At 36.1% G+C, this 19,479-nt stretch overlaps 1 long non-coding RNA gene and 1 pseudogene across 1 annotated transcript; one reads left to right on the top strand and one right to left on the bottom strand.

Annotated features, from left to right (window-relative positions):
* Positions 1-6,085: 6,085 nt before the first annotated feature.
* On the bottom strand, positions 6,086-9,290 carry LOC113282974. Its single transcript, XR_003327271.1, has 3 exons — positions 9,112-9,290; positions 7,007-7,091; positions 6,086-6,272 (listed from the first exon to the last, which is right to left on the bottom strand). It is a non-coding gene; the product is annotated as an uncharacterized LOC113282974 (long non-coding RNA).
* A 5,519-nt stretch (positions 9,291-14,809) lies between these two features.
* Positions 14,810-16,593, top strand: LOC113327567 (annotated as a pseudogene).
* Positions 16,594-19,479: the final 2,886 nt, after the last annotated feature.

The raw sequence follows: 19,479 nt of genomic DNA, 5'->3' as shown, positions 1-19,479 counted from the left end.
ACAGACTTCACCTTTGGTAGATATCCTCCCGAACATAGAATCTTCATGTTCTTTTCACTCATGTGCCCTAATCTTCTATGCCACAAGTTAGTGTCTTCACCACTACAAGCCACTGCTAAAGTAGTTGCATCTGAAGTCCGGTATAGAGTATTGACTCTAACTCCTCGAGATAACACCATATCCCCTTTCTTTACTTTCCAATTGTGTTTCGTTAACACATCTTCACAGTCATCATCACAAACTTGGCCCACAGACACCAAGTTCTTCTTCAAATTTGGAACGTGTCGTACATCCTTCAATTTCCATGTCGAACCGTTGACTTTCAAGATCACATAATCCAAACCAATGATGTCGCATGATTCTCCGTCACCTAAGAATACTTGGCCATAGTATCCTACTTTATAAGATAATACTCTTATCACCCGTTGCATGGAAAGAAGCTCCCGAGTCTATAATCCAAGACTCATCTTGCTTGTCCTCAGAGAGTAGTAGAAAACCTTCCGTAATCACCTTCTTGTTATCAACAAGGACCTTCACCGGTTCCGCAGCTGCAACTAGGTTGACCTCTTCTTGATTACCTTTATTTCCACCATATTAGCACCTTTGTTTTCCGGATAATCGCGCTTGAAGTGTCCTACTTTCTTACACGCCCAACACTCAACAACACCTCTAGGACTGGATTGAGATCTCCCCTAGATTTACCTCTAGACTCCCATCTAGTCTTGTTGTTGTTCCTATTTGAACTCCTTCCTCTATCTTCTTCATGCATACTTAAGGCCGAGCTTGAAGAACTAGAAAGATAACCTTGTTCTATTCTTCTCTCCTCTTCAGCAATTAACCTTTGTTGCACATCATCAAGCTTCAACTTCTCGCTCCCTGCAGAATTGCTAATGGTTGTCCTTGCAGTCTCCCAACTTTTTGGTAATGACGACAACAACCGTAAAGCTTGAACTTCATCATCAAAAGTAATACTAACTTTTGAAAGATGAGAAATAATTGATTTAAACTTCCCAAGATGTGCTGAAATCGCTTCGCCTTCTTGCATCTTCAGATTAAATAATTGTTCACATAACATAATCTTTCGCGAAGATGGTGACTTTTGATACAACTTTTCAAGTTTATCCATAAGATCCTTCGTACTAGTTTCCTCTTGTACGTTATTGTAGACTTCCTCCGTTAGACATCTACGGATCACGACTACACACTTGCGATCAAGAGTTGTCCATTCATCGTCTTTGCGTGCTCCCTTTTTCGCAACTCCACCCAATGGATCAACAATGTCTTTCTCATATAGGTAGTCTTCCATCTGAGACTTCCAAAACGCAAAGTTCTTCCCATTAAAAACTTTAACCCTAGCTACCGTACTTTCGTTACTATCACCCATAAATCCCACTCCAATCGTACTACTATAAACCCTAAAGCTCTAACCCGAGCTCTGATACCAGTTGTCAGGATTTTCTTAGGGAATCACTGACAACCGCGGAATAACGGATCTTGAGATATTATGATGAATAATAAGTAAACCAAGCACAAGCAACTATAATAATACGAGAAAGACAAATCAAATCACAAGACACGAGATTTATAGTGGTTCGACCAATACATACAACTTCTATATATTGTCTACGTCCACTTTGAGCCGCATCAACTCAAATCCACTATGAAGAAAAACGATTACAACGTTGTGTGAATCCCAGCAAACCCTTGGTTACACTGCAAAAATTACCCGAGACGATAACCTTGTCTCTTGTTCCTCACCAATATGCTCTCACAAGGAAACCCTAGCTTTAGCCCTAAAAGCTATACAAGAAATTTCTCACCGATCTCTTAATCGTTTTCTACACAATACAATTATACAAGGCCTAATTACCTATTTATATAGGTTACAAACTTGGCACCAAGAATCCTAGCCGGTTTAGGAAACCCCTTCCATAAATAACCACAACTAACTTTAGGAAATAATTAATTAGTCTTCAATTTACTAACAACAACCTCCGTTGCTATTGACTTTTTGGCTGAAACTGTAGAAAATCTGGTATCAAAGACTTAATGAAAGAACACAAAACTAAACTCAAATAATACTTCTCTTAATTGATGTGTTTAAAACTCACGGCTTAACAGCCTATTTATATGTTTACAAACTTGACTCTCAAGTAATAAACACTTTGTTAACTTAATCAAACTCTAACAAAGACTCTTGTAGAATATTCTTACGTAAACAAACTCTAAAACCAATAATACTTGCAACCCAAGCTAACTTCTAAATACCGTACTACGTGTCAACAATACTTGTTGATCCATTCACATCGTGTCAACTCTACCAGTTGATCCAACCAAATTCTGTCAACTCTCGTAGTTGATCCATACTACTGTATCAACAACGCTTGTTGATCCCTTTTGTCTTCTTCATAGTATCTTGGTTTATTCTTCAACATCCTCCCTTAAACCAAGATACTCTTTGTTAATCATTCCCAATTTTCCACGTAAATAAATGAATGTGGTAGACTCCAAAGACTTGGTGAAAATATCTGCCACTTGCTCTTGACTTTCACAAAACTCCACAACTATCTCCTAATTACTTACAAGCTCTCTGATGTAGTGAAACTTAATATCAATGTGCTTACTTCTTCCTTGAAGCACAGGGTTCTTAGTTTATGAAATTGTAGACTTGTTATCACAAACTATTGTTGTTGGTGTCCTCTACTCTTGAAACAGTGCCTTTAGCATCATTCTTAACCATACAACTTGTGTAACACAGTTGCTAGTAGCTATATATTCAGCTTTTGTTGTAGATAAATCAACAACTTGTTGCTTCTTTGATGACCAAGAGAAAAAACAAGTTCCTAATTGAAATCCATAACCTGATGTGCTCTTTCTTCCTTCTGTATCACCAGACCAATCACTATCAGTAAATCCAACTAATTTTGGATCTTCTAAAACATTATAGAGAATTCCCAAACTAGTTGTTCCTCTAACATATCTCAGAATACGTTTTGCAACTTGTAAATGTGATTGTATGGGTTTTTCCATAAATCTACTAACCAAACCAACTGCATACATAATGTCAGGTCTTGTAGCAGTCAGATATCTAAGACATCCAACAAGACCTTTAAAGTCTGTTGAATTCACAAGTTCTCCCGACCCTTCTCTTGTCAACTTCAGTATCTCCTTTATTGATGTTAAGTTTGGATTGCAATTATCCATCTTGAAACGCTTTAGTATACCTTCTTCATATCTTTGTTGATTAATAAAAAATCCTTTTTCAGTTTGTTGTACTTCAATACCAAGAAAATATGACATTAAACCAAGATCTGTCATCTCAAACTCCTTCACCATATCCTCCCTGAATTCCTTAATCATCTCAGAACTATTTCCAGTAAAGATAAGATCATCCACATACAAACATACTATAATATGATTGCCAAGAGTATCAGCTTTCAAATATAAAGTATGCTCATGTGGACATCTTGTAAATCCTTTTTGTAATGAAATAAGAATCTATTCTTGTATACCAAGCACTTGGTGCTTGTTTCAAACCATACAAAGCTTTGTTTATCTTGTAAACTTCATTCTCCTTCCCCTCCATAATGTAACCTGCTGATTGTTCAATATAAACTTCTTTTTCCAAAACTCCATTCAAGAATGCTGACTTAACATCCTTATGAAAAATCTTCCAATGCTTCTGTGCAGCTAAAGCAATTATTATTCTTACTGTATCAAGTCTTGCAACTGGTGAAAATACTTCTGAGTAATCTACTCATTTTCTTTGTCTATATCCCTTAGCAACTAACCTTGCTTTCAGTCTATCTACTTCACCATTTGACTTGTATTTTGTTTTATAAACCCACTTAACACCAATGGGTTTCTTTCCTGGTGGAAGTTTTGTTAATTCCCATGTGTTATTCTTCTCAATTGACTTCAGTTCTTCATTCATGGCTTCAATCCAACCTTGTTCTTTAGATACTTATTCATAAGCTACAGGATCACAATCTCCAAACAATACAAAGTTCACCACATCATCATCAATATCTTCATCATCTTTTGTTAAAACATAATCATTTAACCTAGCAGGTATGACATATTTTCTTCTTGGTCTTGTAGTTTCTTGTTGTGGTACCGATTCTGTTCTTGCTTCATCATGGTGTTCTTCAATATTATCTTGAATCTGCACTTCTTCTTCAACTACAATTGCAACTGTTCTGACAGCAACAGGTGGATCAACATTCCTTGTTGACCCAGAATTTGGATCAACATTGTTTGTTGACCCAGTATTCCAATTCCATTGTGAGTCTTCATGAAAGATCACATCTCTACTTGTAATTAATTTTCCTGTCTCTGGATTAAACAATTAATATCCTTTGGTTACTGAGTTATAACCAACAATAATACATTTTTCACTCTTGTCATCCAACTTCTTTCTAAGTTATTTAGGTACATGTGCATATGCAATACACCCAAAAACTCTCAGATGTCTTACACTTGGTCTTACACCTCTCCAAGCTTCTTCTGGTGTCATATTATTCACACTATTTGTTGGACATATGTTAAGTAAGTAAACTGTTGTGTCTACTGCATAACCCCAAAAATTGTTTGGTAAATCTTTTGTTCTTCTTATAGTTCTTGCCATCTCCATTATGGTTCTATTCTTCCTCTCTGCAACTCCATTCTGTTGTGGTGTATATCTTGCAGTTAATTGATGTTGAATGCCATGTTCTTCCATAAAACTGTCAACAATAGTATACTCTTTGCCTCTAGTAGTAATTAAAATCTTGATGCTCTTACCAATTTATTTCTCAGCATAAGCTTTAAAACTTCTAAAAGATTGAAAAGCATCACTCTTTTGTCTAAGTAGATATACCCATGCTTTTTTACTAAAATCATCAATGAAAGTTATAAAATAATTATTACCTCCATGTGATTTTACTTCAATAGGACCACATAAGTCACTATGAAAAATCTCCAGTTGTTGTTCAGCTCTTCTTGCTTTATTCACTGGGAATGGATCTCTATGTTGTTTGCCAAAGATGCAATTCTCACATCTTGATTCAGAAAGCTCAATAAAAGGTAAACCAGATACCATCTCTTTCTTTGCTAAAACTTGTAAACTTTTAAAGTTGACATGACCCATTCTCTTGTGCCATAACCAAGAATCAGTGTGAACATAACTATCGTAACATCTTTCCTTTTGATACTGAATGTTCAAAGGAAACAATCTATTCATAGTCATCTGTACTCTTGTAATAAGTCTTCTAAATCGATCACGAGTTGTACAAACACCACTGAAAAATTCTTCATCAGGGTATTCATGAATCTCTCATGGATAGAGTTATCTATATTGAAGGTATCCATCCCATGCTCTTTTAACGTCTTTAATATAGATAACTCTATCCATGAGAGATTCATGAATACCCTGATGAAGAATTGTATCATCAACTCCAATTAATTGTTTTTCACAACTTTCTTTATCAACAGTTTGACGTACAGTTTTAGCCTCAATGGGTTTTGTTTCTTCTGTTGGTATGGGACCTTGTATAAGAACTACCTTGGCCTTCCCCCAAATAAACTTATAAGCGTTGTCTCCTCGGCTGCGATATCACATAAATCCATGTCGACAACCTCGCAAACAATCGAGTCAAAATATTTCTTACAGATGGACAACAAAAACCTGCAAACATTGACACAAGTAATCGACCCATTTTTGACACATTCAATCTGATCCGGATGCGGGTACCAATCCAATTAGTCCAGCAGGGTGCGTAACCACGTACGTCTTTAGGTGATTGGGAATGATTAATGTGTACTGGTAAACAAGGGTGAATAAATGGCTCCCAAAAGTGTAAGGTGAGATGGTTGGTCTCGGTGTGGTATATGGATTAATTGAGTAAAGTAGCTAGTGGGCTTTTGGATTATACCAATGAGTATATAATGGAGAAATAAATACACCCACCAAATTAGTTTAACCGAACAAGACTGTCACGCCCATAATTTTAAACCTGCTTAGCCAATAGGATTATAGCCTAATCCTGAAGTAACAACATCTAGATAATTGGTTTTAAGGAACATAATTATATAAAGTAAAACAAAATTAATTCCGAAGCTCTCTGATACTTTATAGATGAAACTCCCAAAGATATTAGTATATATGTGTATTGTTTTACAAAACAACAAAAATTCATATATATGAAAGATATAAGAAACGTTCTTAATCGAATATCGGTTTAAACTACTGAAGCGGATGTCTTCAACTACACCATCTCTTCGAAAAACTGAAACTGAAGTGGGAACAAGTGAGCACATCATCCCAAAGGGGTTCCCAATGGAAACGTCTAACTCTCAAGTAATCACTAACATGCTCTCCACAGTACTAAAGAATATAAATTGAAAGAAAACAAGAATTAACTAATCATACAACAATTTATGCATTACGAAGCAAGTGTCACTCCAACCTCGCCGAACTCATTGGAGAAGACGACGCGAAAGAAACCCTAATCAATAATAATAACATCTTCCACACAGAGTGCTCATAGAAACCATGATTCAAAATATTACCATCAAGATCAGAAAGTTAGACAAACAAGTATAATAAGCACACGAGTGATTTCCCTCAAATAAAATAGTATATATAATATCATAACGGATGAATTACCGCCCTACTATTGTAATATTCAAACGGATGAGTTACCACCCTACTATATTAATAAGCATAATATTATAACAGAAGAATTACCGCCCTACTAATGAAATACTTATAATAATATTTAAACGAATGAATTACCGCCCTACTAAATAATATTGTCGACGGATGAATTAGTGATTTCTCATAGTGCATATCAACACAACACATTATAACAACACCGTACATACAGATGCAACATATACGTCATACTCAAGATACAAGAAATAGAACACCACATTATACACTATCATGCACTCAAATAGTATAGATTCATCATGCTCGTAGATAAAAGAAAGCTTAATGATTACAAGAAGGTTACAGAGTTCCCACCTGTTTAGATGACTAGCCATGCCTACCTCGAAATCCACCATCCACTGGTTTATCCTTTGAATCGATCGTTGTTAATAAAGAGTAACTGTTATCACACAAGCAGTCTAAGAAATTAGCTAAAAGGCTCACACAAGGCTCATATCATAATCTTATGCAAATCTCTGGTTATAGGCTAAGTGAACTATTTAATGGTGTCCATTTATGTTTTTACACCTTTCATTATCTATCTTTAGCACATATAAAGGTTTACTAATCCAATTAGGTTGGTTCTACAGTCCAATAGATATGTCTTATGAATATCTACAACTTTGTAGAAGGAAAGAAAGGCAATTCGGACCATAAGGGTCCAATTCATGTTCAATAATCCAATGCCTGGTTCAGCTGGGTCAACAGACAGTCTCTAACAGTCGACATCAGGTCGGAGAGGTCAACTAATAGTCAATGCCTAAGTCCAGGTCAAAGGTCAACTGGTCAGGTCTCTGAGTCGATCAACTGAGTCAATTCAAGACAAGTCAGGGAAACTCGGTGAGTTAACACCGATCCAACTCGATCAGATAATCTAAGTCAGGTAGAACAAATCAGATAAACATCTGACTGAAAAGAAAAGAAACTCAAAACTATAAACAAATCAATTACACACAATACATCATTTCTAACTTCAATTTCAACTCTACAGCTTAACCAAGACTACTCCCATCTCTCAATCAAAACCATTACTGCTCCATCAGATACAACCACCAATTCTACATTTACAAACATCTCAGCTCATATCTCCCACCTGCATTGACATACGAACCCAACACCATCACTCACAGCTGCAGTCTAAACCTAACTCTATACTGCATATCGAATCCATTCTCAACATCAATGTTATTTTCATTACAAATTGTCCCTCGACATTCAACACTCCACATCAACCTGTAATTACAACAACTCCCCCACACTTCATCTGCACCTAAACACACATCTAACTATCACCAGATTACTCTTGTAGTTCTAGTTCCAAGCAATAAATCCACTTCTTATCTATACTCATCTCAATCTCAGTTCAGCAGCACCACTTGGAGTTCAGCTCCAAGTTGTATCAAATTCATGCAAAGATACATCAGTTCCAATCTCTCCACTGGATCAATGTAACTTATCTTCATCACTTCATCAACCAGGAGCTGCTACCACCCAATTCTATTCAACACCATCATCTTCCTTCATTGTGCTAGTCATCAGCAATTGATCTCCAATTCACTCCATAATATAAATCTTCACCTTCAGTTCAAAATGGAACTTCTCATCCCCTGTATCTCAACGTGACCTAAACTACAGCCATAAATCTCTTCAATTCCATCTTTATTTCTCCATCTCTGCATTAATAACACCAACAACTTCTCCATGATCTTAACCCAAGCATAACCCTTGTTCCGGGTTTTCTATGATAATCTAAACCTCCCTAGTTCCAGCAATTCAACCACACCCAATATTAAACCCACCTGCACCACCTCCACAACAACATTATTCACTTCTTGCTTCAACAACACAGACCATCTATAATTCTTCAACACAGTTGTTCATTATTCACCATAACCATCTTATCTTGCTTCCATTCAGCAACATTATTCACTTCATCAACACCTGCAATATCAGCACCCAGTAATACTTCCTTGTTCTTCTACAATCTTCAAACTCAGATTCAATCACTTACCCTAGCTTGTAACAGCATCAACTACTCTGGCATGTCCTCCATCATCAACTAATCTAATATCAACACCATCAGAACTAACACAACCAACACTATTCCTTCTACTGCTTAAGTCTCCATGAGATTCCAAATCTCAAATTTGCAGATGTCAAAATAACACACAAACCTCATTCATCCGAATCTCAAATCATTCACCACAAACTCAAACCCAACACAAACAACCCTAATTAGAATGAATCCTAATTTCCGGATTAGTTTAGGGAAGAACAAAAACCCTAATTCTCTACAAACTCAAAATTAAACCTCACACAACCTCTAACTAAAAATTTACAGATAACCCATCATTAATATATCAACACAAAGTAATTTCATGAAAAGAAATCAATCAAATCGGAACCCTAAATTATCTTACCCTTTTCCGCTTCTTCCACAACTCAGTCGATAGCAACATCATCACCTTCTCCTTTGATTCATCAATCTACTAAACTCCCTACTTACTCAGACAATTTCAAGATCAAATTACTCGAATTGAAAATCAACAGAGGAAAAGAGATAGAACAGAAGAAGAGAGAGAAAGAAAGAAGAAGAAGAATGAAGAAGAAGAAGAATAAAAATAAGCTGAAGTTTATCTTCTCAATTTACTCCCGATAAGACCAAGGGAAAACTGTGGAACATCCAATAAATTTGATAAGGGCAGCCCCAGTCGGTTAAATGACAAAAAGACCACTCTGATGAAATAAACTTCGTCTGACATCCAAATGACACGTTCGAGTACTCAATTCCACGTAACTTTTCGAGATCTATTCAACGATACTATTTTCGAATCTAAATTATTGTTAGATTAATTTCTATTAATTAAAATTTATGTTAACTAATCGAGTCATTAGCGGTTAATTCGTTTCTTGAATGGTCTAATAGCGTTGACGTGCTTGAGGGTCCTTATAAAGACCTTCTCAGTTCTCACTTATCAGCATGTAATTAATCTTGATTTCAAAAACCCGAATAATCAACATAAGAGTTAAACATCGTACCGAATAGTGAAGTAATTAAGCGGCTGCGATGATGAGCGCACAACCAAATAAGACGATGAAAAGAAACCAAACTTCGACGACCTCCTTTCTCTCTCTCTTTCTGTATTCTTTTTTTTGATATTTGATTTTTTTTTTTAATTTATAAAATAACCTAGATATCACGAGACTCCTCGATCGATCCTTCTAGGCGACCACCTGATATGACACAACGGAAACAATTTGAAATAAACCGACACACGGAGAATCCATTCCGGTAAATAGGACCCAAATATGATAATCAACTCCAATCAAGGAGCAAAAGTAACGATACACGATCAAAATGATCAAATCTCTCAAAGAGGTTAAACAGGTTTTAAACCAAACAATAGATTTCATTAACGAGCTCGCAAGCTAAATTACAATGATAATGTAATTGTAGTCTCCAAAAGTAAAATCCTAAAGTCTAGAACTTTCTTAACAAGATAAACTTAATAAAGAAACTAATTATCCTAATTAATAAAATGGCAAACTAATTAAAATTTTGATAAATATCAATAAATATGATACTAAAACTAACAGATACCCAAGATATTAGCCATATCTTGGAATGCACGCGAATTCTCAGGATATGTCCCATATCAGTTCGGCTATTGGGTTCCGAGATAGGTAACCGAATTTTTATTCTAGAGCATACAGAGTAATGTTCGGTTTCCAATATAAATTTTCGACTAAACCGAACTCAACACAAGACTTCTCAGAGTGAAGTTCAGTTAGGAGAAAAAATTCTCGAATAAACCGAACTCAACATATGTGTTTGCAGAGTAGCGTTCGGTTAGGGTAAAAAATTTCCAACTAACCTAACCAAGCGAACTCAACATATTGGTTTTCATATAAGGGTTCGGTTAGCAAAAATAATTTAGCGAACCAACCGAACTCACTATTTGTTGTTTTTTATAAGAGTTCGGTTAAGGGACAAAATTTTCCAACTAACCTAACCAACCAAACACAATATACAGGTTTTCAGAGAGGAGTTCAGTTAGAATTTTTTTCTTTTTGCGAACCAACCGAACTCCGCATTTGTTGTTTTATACAAGAGTTAGATTACAAAAAGAATATGTAATAGCCGAAGTGTTCTTCGTGTTCTTGGTTTCAGAATGTTTGGTTAGCAAACTAGGTTTTTTTTACATAACTCATAACCGAACAACTACTGTAACCTCCATTTAAACCATATTTTGATGCATTATACTCAATTTTTTCAATCAAAAACGAATTACAAGTGATGAGCTTTTGAATCGAACGAGGAACGCCACGAAAAGAGGGAAGAAGAAGAGAATATTTTTTTTTTCAAAATAAAAAATTTCCGTTGCCTCTCCTCTCTCACGTTTTTTTTTTTAATTAATGAAATATTTAAATTGGATATATATGATTTATTTAGATTAGAATATATTACAAATATATTATTGGGGCTCCAAGGATTTGGTTTTGAGGGCTCCTATGGATTCAACTATCCCAAATGTGGATGTGGGGAGACCTATTTTGTTATCAAAAAATACAAAAATATCCTTTAAAAACCTAAATAATTACCAAACTAAATCTAATTAAATCAAAAACAAAACCTAAACAAAACGCGATCGGGAAAAAAAAAACTAAACCTAAACCCACCTATTTCTTCTTCTTCTTCCCTACTTCTCCTCCATCACCATTATTTGTTTTTACTTCAACAACGATTAATCATCAATTCTCAGCCAGTAATAATTTTAATTGGGTAAGAATCGAAAACCCAATCCTTTTTAAATACTTTTGATCTGATGAATAAGTTAGATTTGATCAAATTAGAGATTGAAAAATTAGTTTCAGAACTGGATACGGTTGGAAAATCAATATTTTCCAACCGTAGGATTGATTTAGGTGGGAAAATATTGATTTTCTCACCGTATAAATTTTCTACGGTTGGGAAAATATGAACTCCAAACCGTAAAAGCTTTACTAACTTTTGTATACGGTGGGAAAACCCAACCGAAAGTTGCCCCGGTTTTGTATACGGTTGGGAAAATATGAACACTCAACCGTAAGTGCTTAACAAACTTTTGTATACGGTTGGTTTCCTAACCGTAAGTTACCTTGATTTGGTATACGATTGGAAAACCCAACCGTAACTCCAGTTTTGAAAAGAAAAAGAAATCCCATGATTTTGATTTCAAATATAAACTATAAATCAAATGATTAGTCTAATCTTATTACTAATTTATCACCAATATTACTTAATTTAGTTAACCTACTCATTAACATTAATTAACTATTGGGATAAGGGGTTTTAGATTTACTATTTCATGACCCGCTTTTTTGTCATTTTGTGAGCCCTCAAAACCAGAATATTGGAGCCCCTATAATAGGTGTCTACAAATATATGATTAGGTATAGATGGTTATTAGGTTAGTTATAATTTAAATTATGATAAAGGGTAAATTAGTATTTTCCTAACTTAGGAAAGTTGGCCGAATCAAATCATGTTCTCTCAATAAAAAAAGAAAAAAAAGAAGCATAGTCTCAAAAAATGAGCGCGCGATTGGGGATACTTATATTAATTGGGGGATATGAATTACTAACCCCATCCAATAGTGTCCGCTAAGGGGTGTTTTTTTGGGGGCAGAAATACTAAAATACCATTCCATCTAAATTAAAATTTAAAATTTAAAACTGAAAATCAAAATCAAATCCTAACAAATTCTTAAAGATATGTTAAATTGAATTGTTGTTGAGCAAGAAGAAGAAGAAGAAGAAGAAGAAATGGCTTCATTGAGACATGATATCCAATCATATTTAAAGTGTTGTTGTTGTTTTAAAACTTCGATTGGGTTAGAATCATAAATTGAAAATTTTCATTGTCCAAAATGAAGAGGCACGTTTGTTTATCGAATCGGTTTTGCTTCAAGACAGAAAAAAATATGAAGAGGCTTCTCAAAACATATATCTATATGTACAGTTTTTGTCTCTCTTTGTGTCGATCATATTTTTGGAAACGAATTAGTGATCATGGGTTATATTGGAAGTTCTCATACTTTTAGGTTTTACCAGTGTGCTAATTAATTTCATTGAGCCTAAAAGAGTATATCAGTGCAAGCCAGAGGCTGATTTGAGCGTCGAAAAGTAGAATGCCATGGAAACTGTCACACCTGCAAATGTTCCTGACAAATTTTTGTGCAACTGTAATCCGGAAATACGGTGGTTCAGTGATCTCTTATCACCCACTCGTATTTTCATCCTTATAAGTTTGCACCTATGCAAACAACCAACTTCACTGAGTTCTGCAACAGAAGACTTAACTTAGATTTTCTCTACCAGCAATGTAGCCCATACTACAAAGAGGTTCCTGCCATGTTTACGCTTCACAGAATTTAGGGAGTATTATCGAATCAACAAGATACTAAGGAAAAACGCATAAGACAACAAACTCTCTTTTATTGGCTTAAGGGGAAGATACAAAACTCGTCCAACTAATGGACTTACAAGCTTATTCTCTAAGCCTAACGCAGAATTCACTCTTTACTGCAATGTGGTTCCTAAAAATTTGAACTATCAAACCACTCCCATCTGCAAGGGTTCTCTGGCTATTTATAATGCCAAGAACCAGGGCCAATCTGTATGCAACTCTGTTGCACGCCCTATGAACATGCGTCTGTCCATAGGCAGTTCCCCTAACCGCCAGACTTACTTTTTAACTGCTAACTTTAGTGCTGGCGTATAGAATGTCACCACACTTGTCCCAAACAGTTAGGCTATGCCAAACTCGGTTATAAATCAACTTTATAACTGTCTCTAACTTGCTCTTTCACTTTGGCATGCGTGTGATGCACACACACTCGCAAATGACAACTTGAACTCAAATCCGACAATCATTATGCATCACTGAATTTGGCCCATGCCAATGTTCGACAATGATTGTGCTTTACTCAACTTTGGCCTCTGCCAAGTCTTCGGAAATGGTTGTGCTTCATTCACTTGCACTTCTGCCAAGTATCTGGCAATTGTTGCGCCCGATCGTGCACTTAGCTCATTTGGATGCCAACACCCAAATATCATGCCAACTGAGTCTTGACTTGAGCTAAATTCAACTTCATGCTTCATATGCATTACTTGCATCTCTTTTGGCGAGCAATAATCACCAATAATCGCCATTGTTGCATATGCATTGTCCATGCCTTGGCCAAAGCTTAGGACAATGCCAAAGTCACTCCCATGACTTGCAACTCATCCTTTATTCCTTCCTTGAACTGGGCCAACTCTGAATAAGGATATACAAGACTATCACATAGTTGTTGCATGTGCTAAGTAGCCTTTCTGGTCTCAGCCATGTTGGCGCTACATCATCGGATTGTGCAGCTCCATCTCCTAGGCTACAACTTCAGTAATGCGCAATAATTGTGCGCCACTGGTTGGACTAGTCATAGAAACCTACCTCGAAGACATGAAAAGAAATGTGCATCCACCAAAGAAAATGTGTGCACGTACGACATATGACATGTCATATGTACCTACGTGGAGGCTTTTAATGACATATCACACATTATTTGATCCTTAGAATCTTCAATGCAAAAAAAGATTATCTCTTTTATTTTTTAATTGTTTTTGCACTTTTCCGATGCAATGATTGGGTGTTATCTTGTGCATGAATGCACAAGATAACAAAACCCAAAGAAATATGGTACCAAATCATTTGTCTTTTATTATTATTCAACATCAGTTTTTTTCTTTTAATGATTGTTTTTTCACATCGAGGCGAGCTAGATAGCAACAATTAATTATCTCTATTTGTCTTTTATTATCTCTACAATTAATGAGAAGGGAGACGAAAAGAGAAAGTAAGCCTAAACACCAAGTTACTATCTAATGACATAAAGAGTTTACCTGGATATTTATTTACTATTTTATTATAAAAATAGCCACCCAGAACCTAAATTGCAGTACTGGTAAAGGGCGATGCTTAATATATTTGATGCCGTACATATATGAAGGAATTCAGTCCTCCATAAGTAGTTGCAAGAGATTACAAACTTAAATCATCAAACCATTCATAGCATCATTTCTAACTAGAGAAAAAAAATCATTTGGTAGATAACTGCGAGGAATCAATATCATGGCTCGTGCTATGGTGCAGCTTTGTGTTGCATCTGTTATGGTCTTGTTGGCCATGGGGTTTATGGCAGAGGCAGCCAGATATCCACCTGGACTCGATAATCCAAGCCAAGCTACTTGCAAGAACAAGGAGTACAAGGAATGTTACAACTTGCCTAAGGTTTGTCCTATGTTCTGCGGCGACAGAGGTTGCCATGTCAATTGTGTTTCATGTAAGCCTGTTTGTGGCCCCGATAATGGGTCATCATCTGAAACTAGTCCGCCACAAGGTGGTGACGATGATAAGGGAAAGGGTGATGATGACAACAAGAGTAAAGGCGACGACGATAAAGAAAAGGATGACGATGACAAGAAAGGTAAGGGGGACGATGATAAGGAAAAGGACGATAACGACAACAAGGGAAAAGGCAAGGGTGATGATGATGATAAAGAAAAGGATGACGATAAAAACAAGGGCAAAGGTAAAGGTGATACTCCTAGCACACCTCCTGTAGCTACACCACCTTCAGAGCCAACTCCATCACCTCCAGTCTATCCTACACCACCTAACGAGCCTACTCCTTCACCTCCTGTGTATCCTACACCACCTTCTACTCCTACTCCTACCCCAACAACTCCATCCGTTCCACCAAGTTCCGAGGTTTCAGCAAAGAGACGATCTAGGTGCAGAAACCCAAAGTACGGGAAGTGCTACAATGCTGAGCATGTTTGTCCTGCTGCTTGCCCAACTGGATGTGTGGTTGATTGTGTCACCTGTAAACCCATGTGCAGTAAGTATACTATTGCCCTAACTAATTAAATTAATTAGTTCGCACTAGTATTATTTAATATACGATCTCATATTTGTAAATATATATGTATGCTAACTGAGGTAAATTTCATGTAATGTGCACAGGCTGTGATCAACCAGGAGCTGTTTGCCAAGATCCAAGATTTATAGGTGGTGATGGGATCACTTTCTACTTCCACGGGAAACAAAACCGCGACTTTTGCCTTCTCTCCGATTCAAACCTCCACATAAATGCCCACTTCATTGGTAAAAGAAACAAAAACTTGAAGAGAGACTTCACTTGGGTTCAAGCCATCGGTATCCTCTTCGGTGACCACCAAATCTATATTGGTGCTCGAAAGACTGCTGTTTGGGACGATTCTGTCGACCGTCTAGGACTCACTTTCGATGGACAACCCATCTACTTGCCTGAATCAGAAGGCGCACATGGCAATCTGAAGTTGCACCAACTGTCACTGTAACAAGGTCAAGCACAACTAACAAAATCATTGTTGAAGTAGAAGGAAACTTCAAGATAACTGCTAATGTCGTGCCCATTACCGAAGAAGACTCTACGGTTCACAACTATGGAATAACTAAAGATAATTGCTTTGCTCATCTTGACCTTGGCTTCAAATTTTATTCACTCGGTGAGAACATAAATGGCGTTCTAGGACAGACTTATGCTAATAACTACGTGAGTAAAGTGAACATGGGAGCATCAATGTCTGTCATTGGTGGAGAAGATAAGTTTATCACTTCAAATGTTTTCGCCAAGGATTGTGCTGTTGCTAGATTCACCGGCTCTGCCTCTTCTAGCAGTGGATCTTCTTCAGAGTATGCTAGCCTAACTTGTGGCAGTGGAATTAACGGACGTGGTGTTGTCTGCAAGAAATAGAAATCTACTCTTAACTTATATCTCGCAGCCTTATACAGATGGATGAAGAATAACACTGGCTTTTAACTTGTTTGAATAATAAGACTTCACAAACTTGTGATATTTTTCTGTTTGAAAACAATTCAATTAATTAAGTTATTGTAATTGATTTGTATTTTCATTTTTATGTTTGTTGTAGTTGGAAAATAACCTACAGATTTATCTGAAATATCAAATTGTGAAAACTACAGACAAATCCATTTTTCAGATTTTTTCCACTGTGAAATCCATGCTCAGAAATCTTCAGGCGCGCACCCATTCTAGGAAAAAATATTTCTCCCAAACCCATAGTTTATACAATTAGGTTTCGTTCTTTTCTGTTCTTCTAACCTTCGAATAAATTCACAGACCAGATGTGGAGGAGGAGGACGACGACCAAAACCATCAATCTCTCATATCCCACCAAAAAGTTTGGATATCTCTCTCTTCACCAAACCCTATTAATGAATTTCTCAATCAATTTAACCAAAATTCCAGAAATACAGGAAAGAATCAATTGGAAGCAACGAATCGGCAACAAAACCCTATTAATGGTGAAGAACGACGTTGTGATATGGAGAAGATGGGTGCTGCTCGGTCGAACTGACGCAGATGAGTTGCTGCTGTGAATTGTGAACCAGATGAAGAAATTGAAATTTAATCAAAATTCCAGAAATACAAGGAAGAATCAATTGGAAGCAACGATTCGGCATATGTGGGTGCCGTATTAGGTGCACTTGTATCCGTGAACATATTAGCAGGTTCTGTATCTGTATTAGTACGGTCTAATACCTTACATTTTACAGTGTTTAGTAGTTGCCTATCAGTTTTTCAAGACTATGCAGGCAATTGGTCCAAATAGAAGCGTTGGTAATGGCATAATGGGAAGCAAAACTTTTTTCGATGAATTGCGTGTAAAATACATCATATAAATAATAATTGGCTTCCACTACTGTGGATCGATTTAAATCTCTTGGCTTGGGTAATAGGAACAAGGATTTTGTTAACTTGTATATTCGTATACATGTTAAGGTTTAATAAAGAGTTACTTTATTTCATCGGAAATTGTGTTTTTTTTTATCTTATTCTATTAGAAATTGGCTTTTTTTGCATGAAAAATAACAAATCTTTTTCCCAATGCAAAGAATCATTGTTTTTAATGCAATAAAACAAACAAATCTTGTTTCCAATGCAAAAAATAGTTGTTTTAATGAAACTTAACATGTATACGAGTATACAAGTTAACAAGGCCCTAGGAACAATGGCGTTGTTTACTAAAATCGTTTTCACTACTTTGTCTCATTATAGTTTCTTATGTTTGTCTTATTAGTGATTCTAATGGATTTAGGATGTGAAGCTCGATGGGCCAGTTAACTCAAAGGTTGACCTACAACAGCCGGTGCGAGACGAAATTGTGAATGTTCAGAAAGTAATAGACGATATATGGGGCTGTGTTTGGTTGAGATGGCTTGGATTCCTCTTGTTTACAGTTCTGGGGATGATGGGTGATATAATTGCAATGTACTTATGGCAGGGCGGATTTTGTATGCCACTAAATTTATATAAAAAACGATTTGGCGTTGTTGGTTGGGAAGCTACGGATGTGTTGGTGTTGGTCAGAATGGTTGAATAATTTGTTATGCAGCTGTAAAAATGGTTACATAACCTGTTATGCGTCTACAAAAGTTGTTGCATAACTTGTTATGCAGTCCAGAAAATGGTTGCATAACACGTTATGCAGCTACTTTTTTCTTACTATTGAAACCAACAAAAAATAAGGGTGCATAACTTGTCATTCACCTACAATAATATCTACATAACATGTTATGCAGTCGTGAAAATGTTACTGCATAATGCATTATGCATCGAGAAGATTGTTGCACAATCTTTTATGCATCGAGAAAATAGATGCATAACCTGATATGCATTCGTAAATATGGATGCATACTGCATTATACATCAATTTTTTATGTACACACTAAAATCAACCAAAAAAATGGTTACATAACTTGTTATAGATGCATAACTTTGTTATGCAGATGCATAATTTGTTATGCAGTTGAGAAAATGGTTGCATAATTCGTTATGCGTCTGTAGAATGTGTTATGCATCTTTTTTGGTGGCTGCATAATAGTTATGTAGTCAGTTTTCGAAATTTTTCATAAAATGATGATCACCTTTGATTTTTTCGTGAAAAAAAAAAATTTGATACTGTTGTTTGTACTCGTTGCGTAGATCTCTTAAAAAGAACTCCAACGATATAAAATTTGTAAAATTCCAAGGCGCGGATTTTTAGATATGTTATATCCAAGTTGCGTTGCCAATTATACCCCTGATGCATAACTTGTCATGCGGATGCATAATCCGTCATGTAGACATTTTTAATAATTTCATATAATTATGGGTGTCATGGAAATATTTATGGATGTCATGGTACCTAAAATTAATTGTGGGCCTGACAATGAGAATATTATTTTTTTGAGCCTGCGCGGCTGCGCCTAATTTTCCCAATCAAATTTCGCATTTCTTGCTCTTGGGCCACCATTATGGATGCTCATGCTCTGGAAAATAAATATTATGTTGGACTTTTTTCGGGTGCAAGGCCACACACACTAACTTAATCCGAAATTAATTAATGGTGGGTTTGTTTGCAGAATTCACCGTTTCCAGGAATTTATAATCCCATGGGATTACAAGTTCAGGGATTTATGTAAATACCTTGTGTGTTTGGTAACTCAATAAAAATTCCTAGAATTTATAGTGTTTTCTTGTGTTAATGTCTTTGTTCCGTTTGTCATTACCCTCAAATCTTAAAATTGCATATATATGGGATTTAGAGTTAAAAAAAAGTGGGTTCATAAATCCCTTGATAAGTTTCCCAGCAAATCTTAGGGGGGAGGGGTCAGAATCCATATGGAGGATTTGCTAGAAAACTGAATCCCGTAGGAAACG

Source organism: Papaver somniferum, chromosome 1 (assembly GCF_003573695.1).
Source record: "Papaver somniferum cultivar HN1 chromosome 1, ASM357369v1, whole genome shotgun sequence".
NCBI lineage: Eukaryota > Viridiplantae > Streptophyta > Magnoliopsida > Ranunculales > Papaveraceae > Papaver > Papaver somniferum.
Note: the sequence above shows the minus strand (reverse complement) of the source record. Positions and strands in the feature narration are given on the sequence as shown.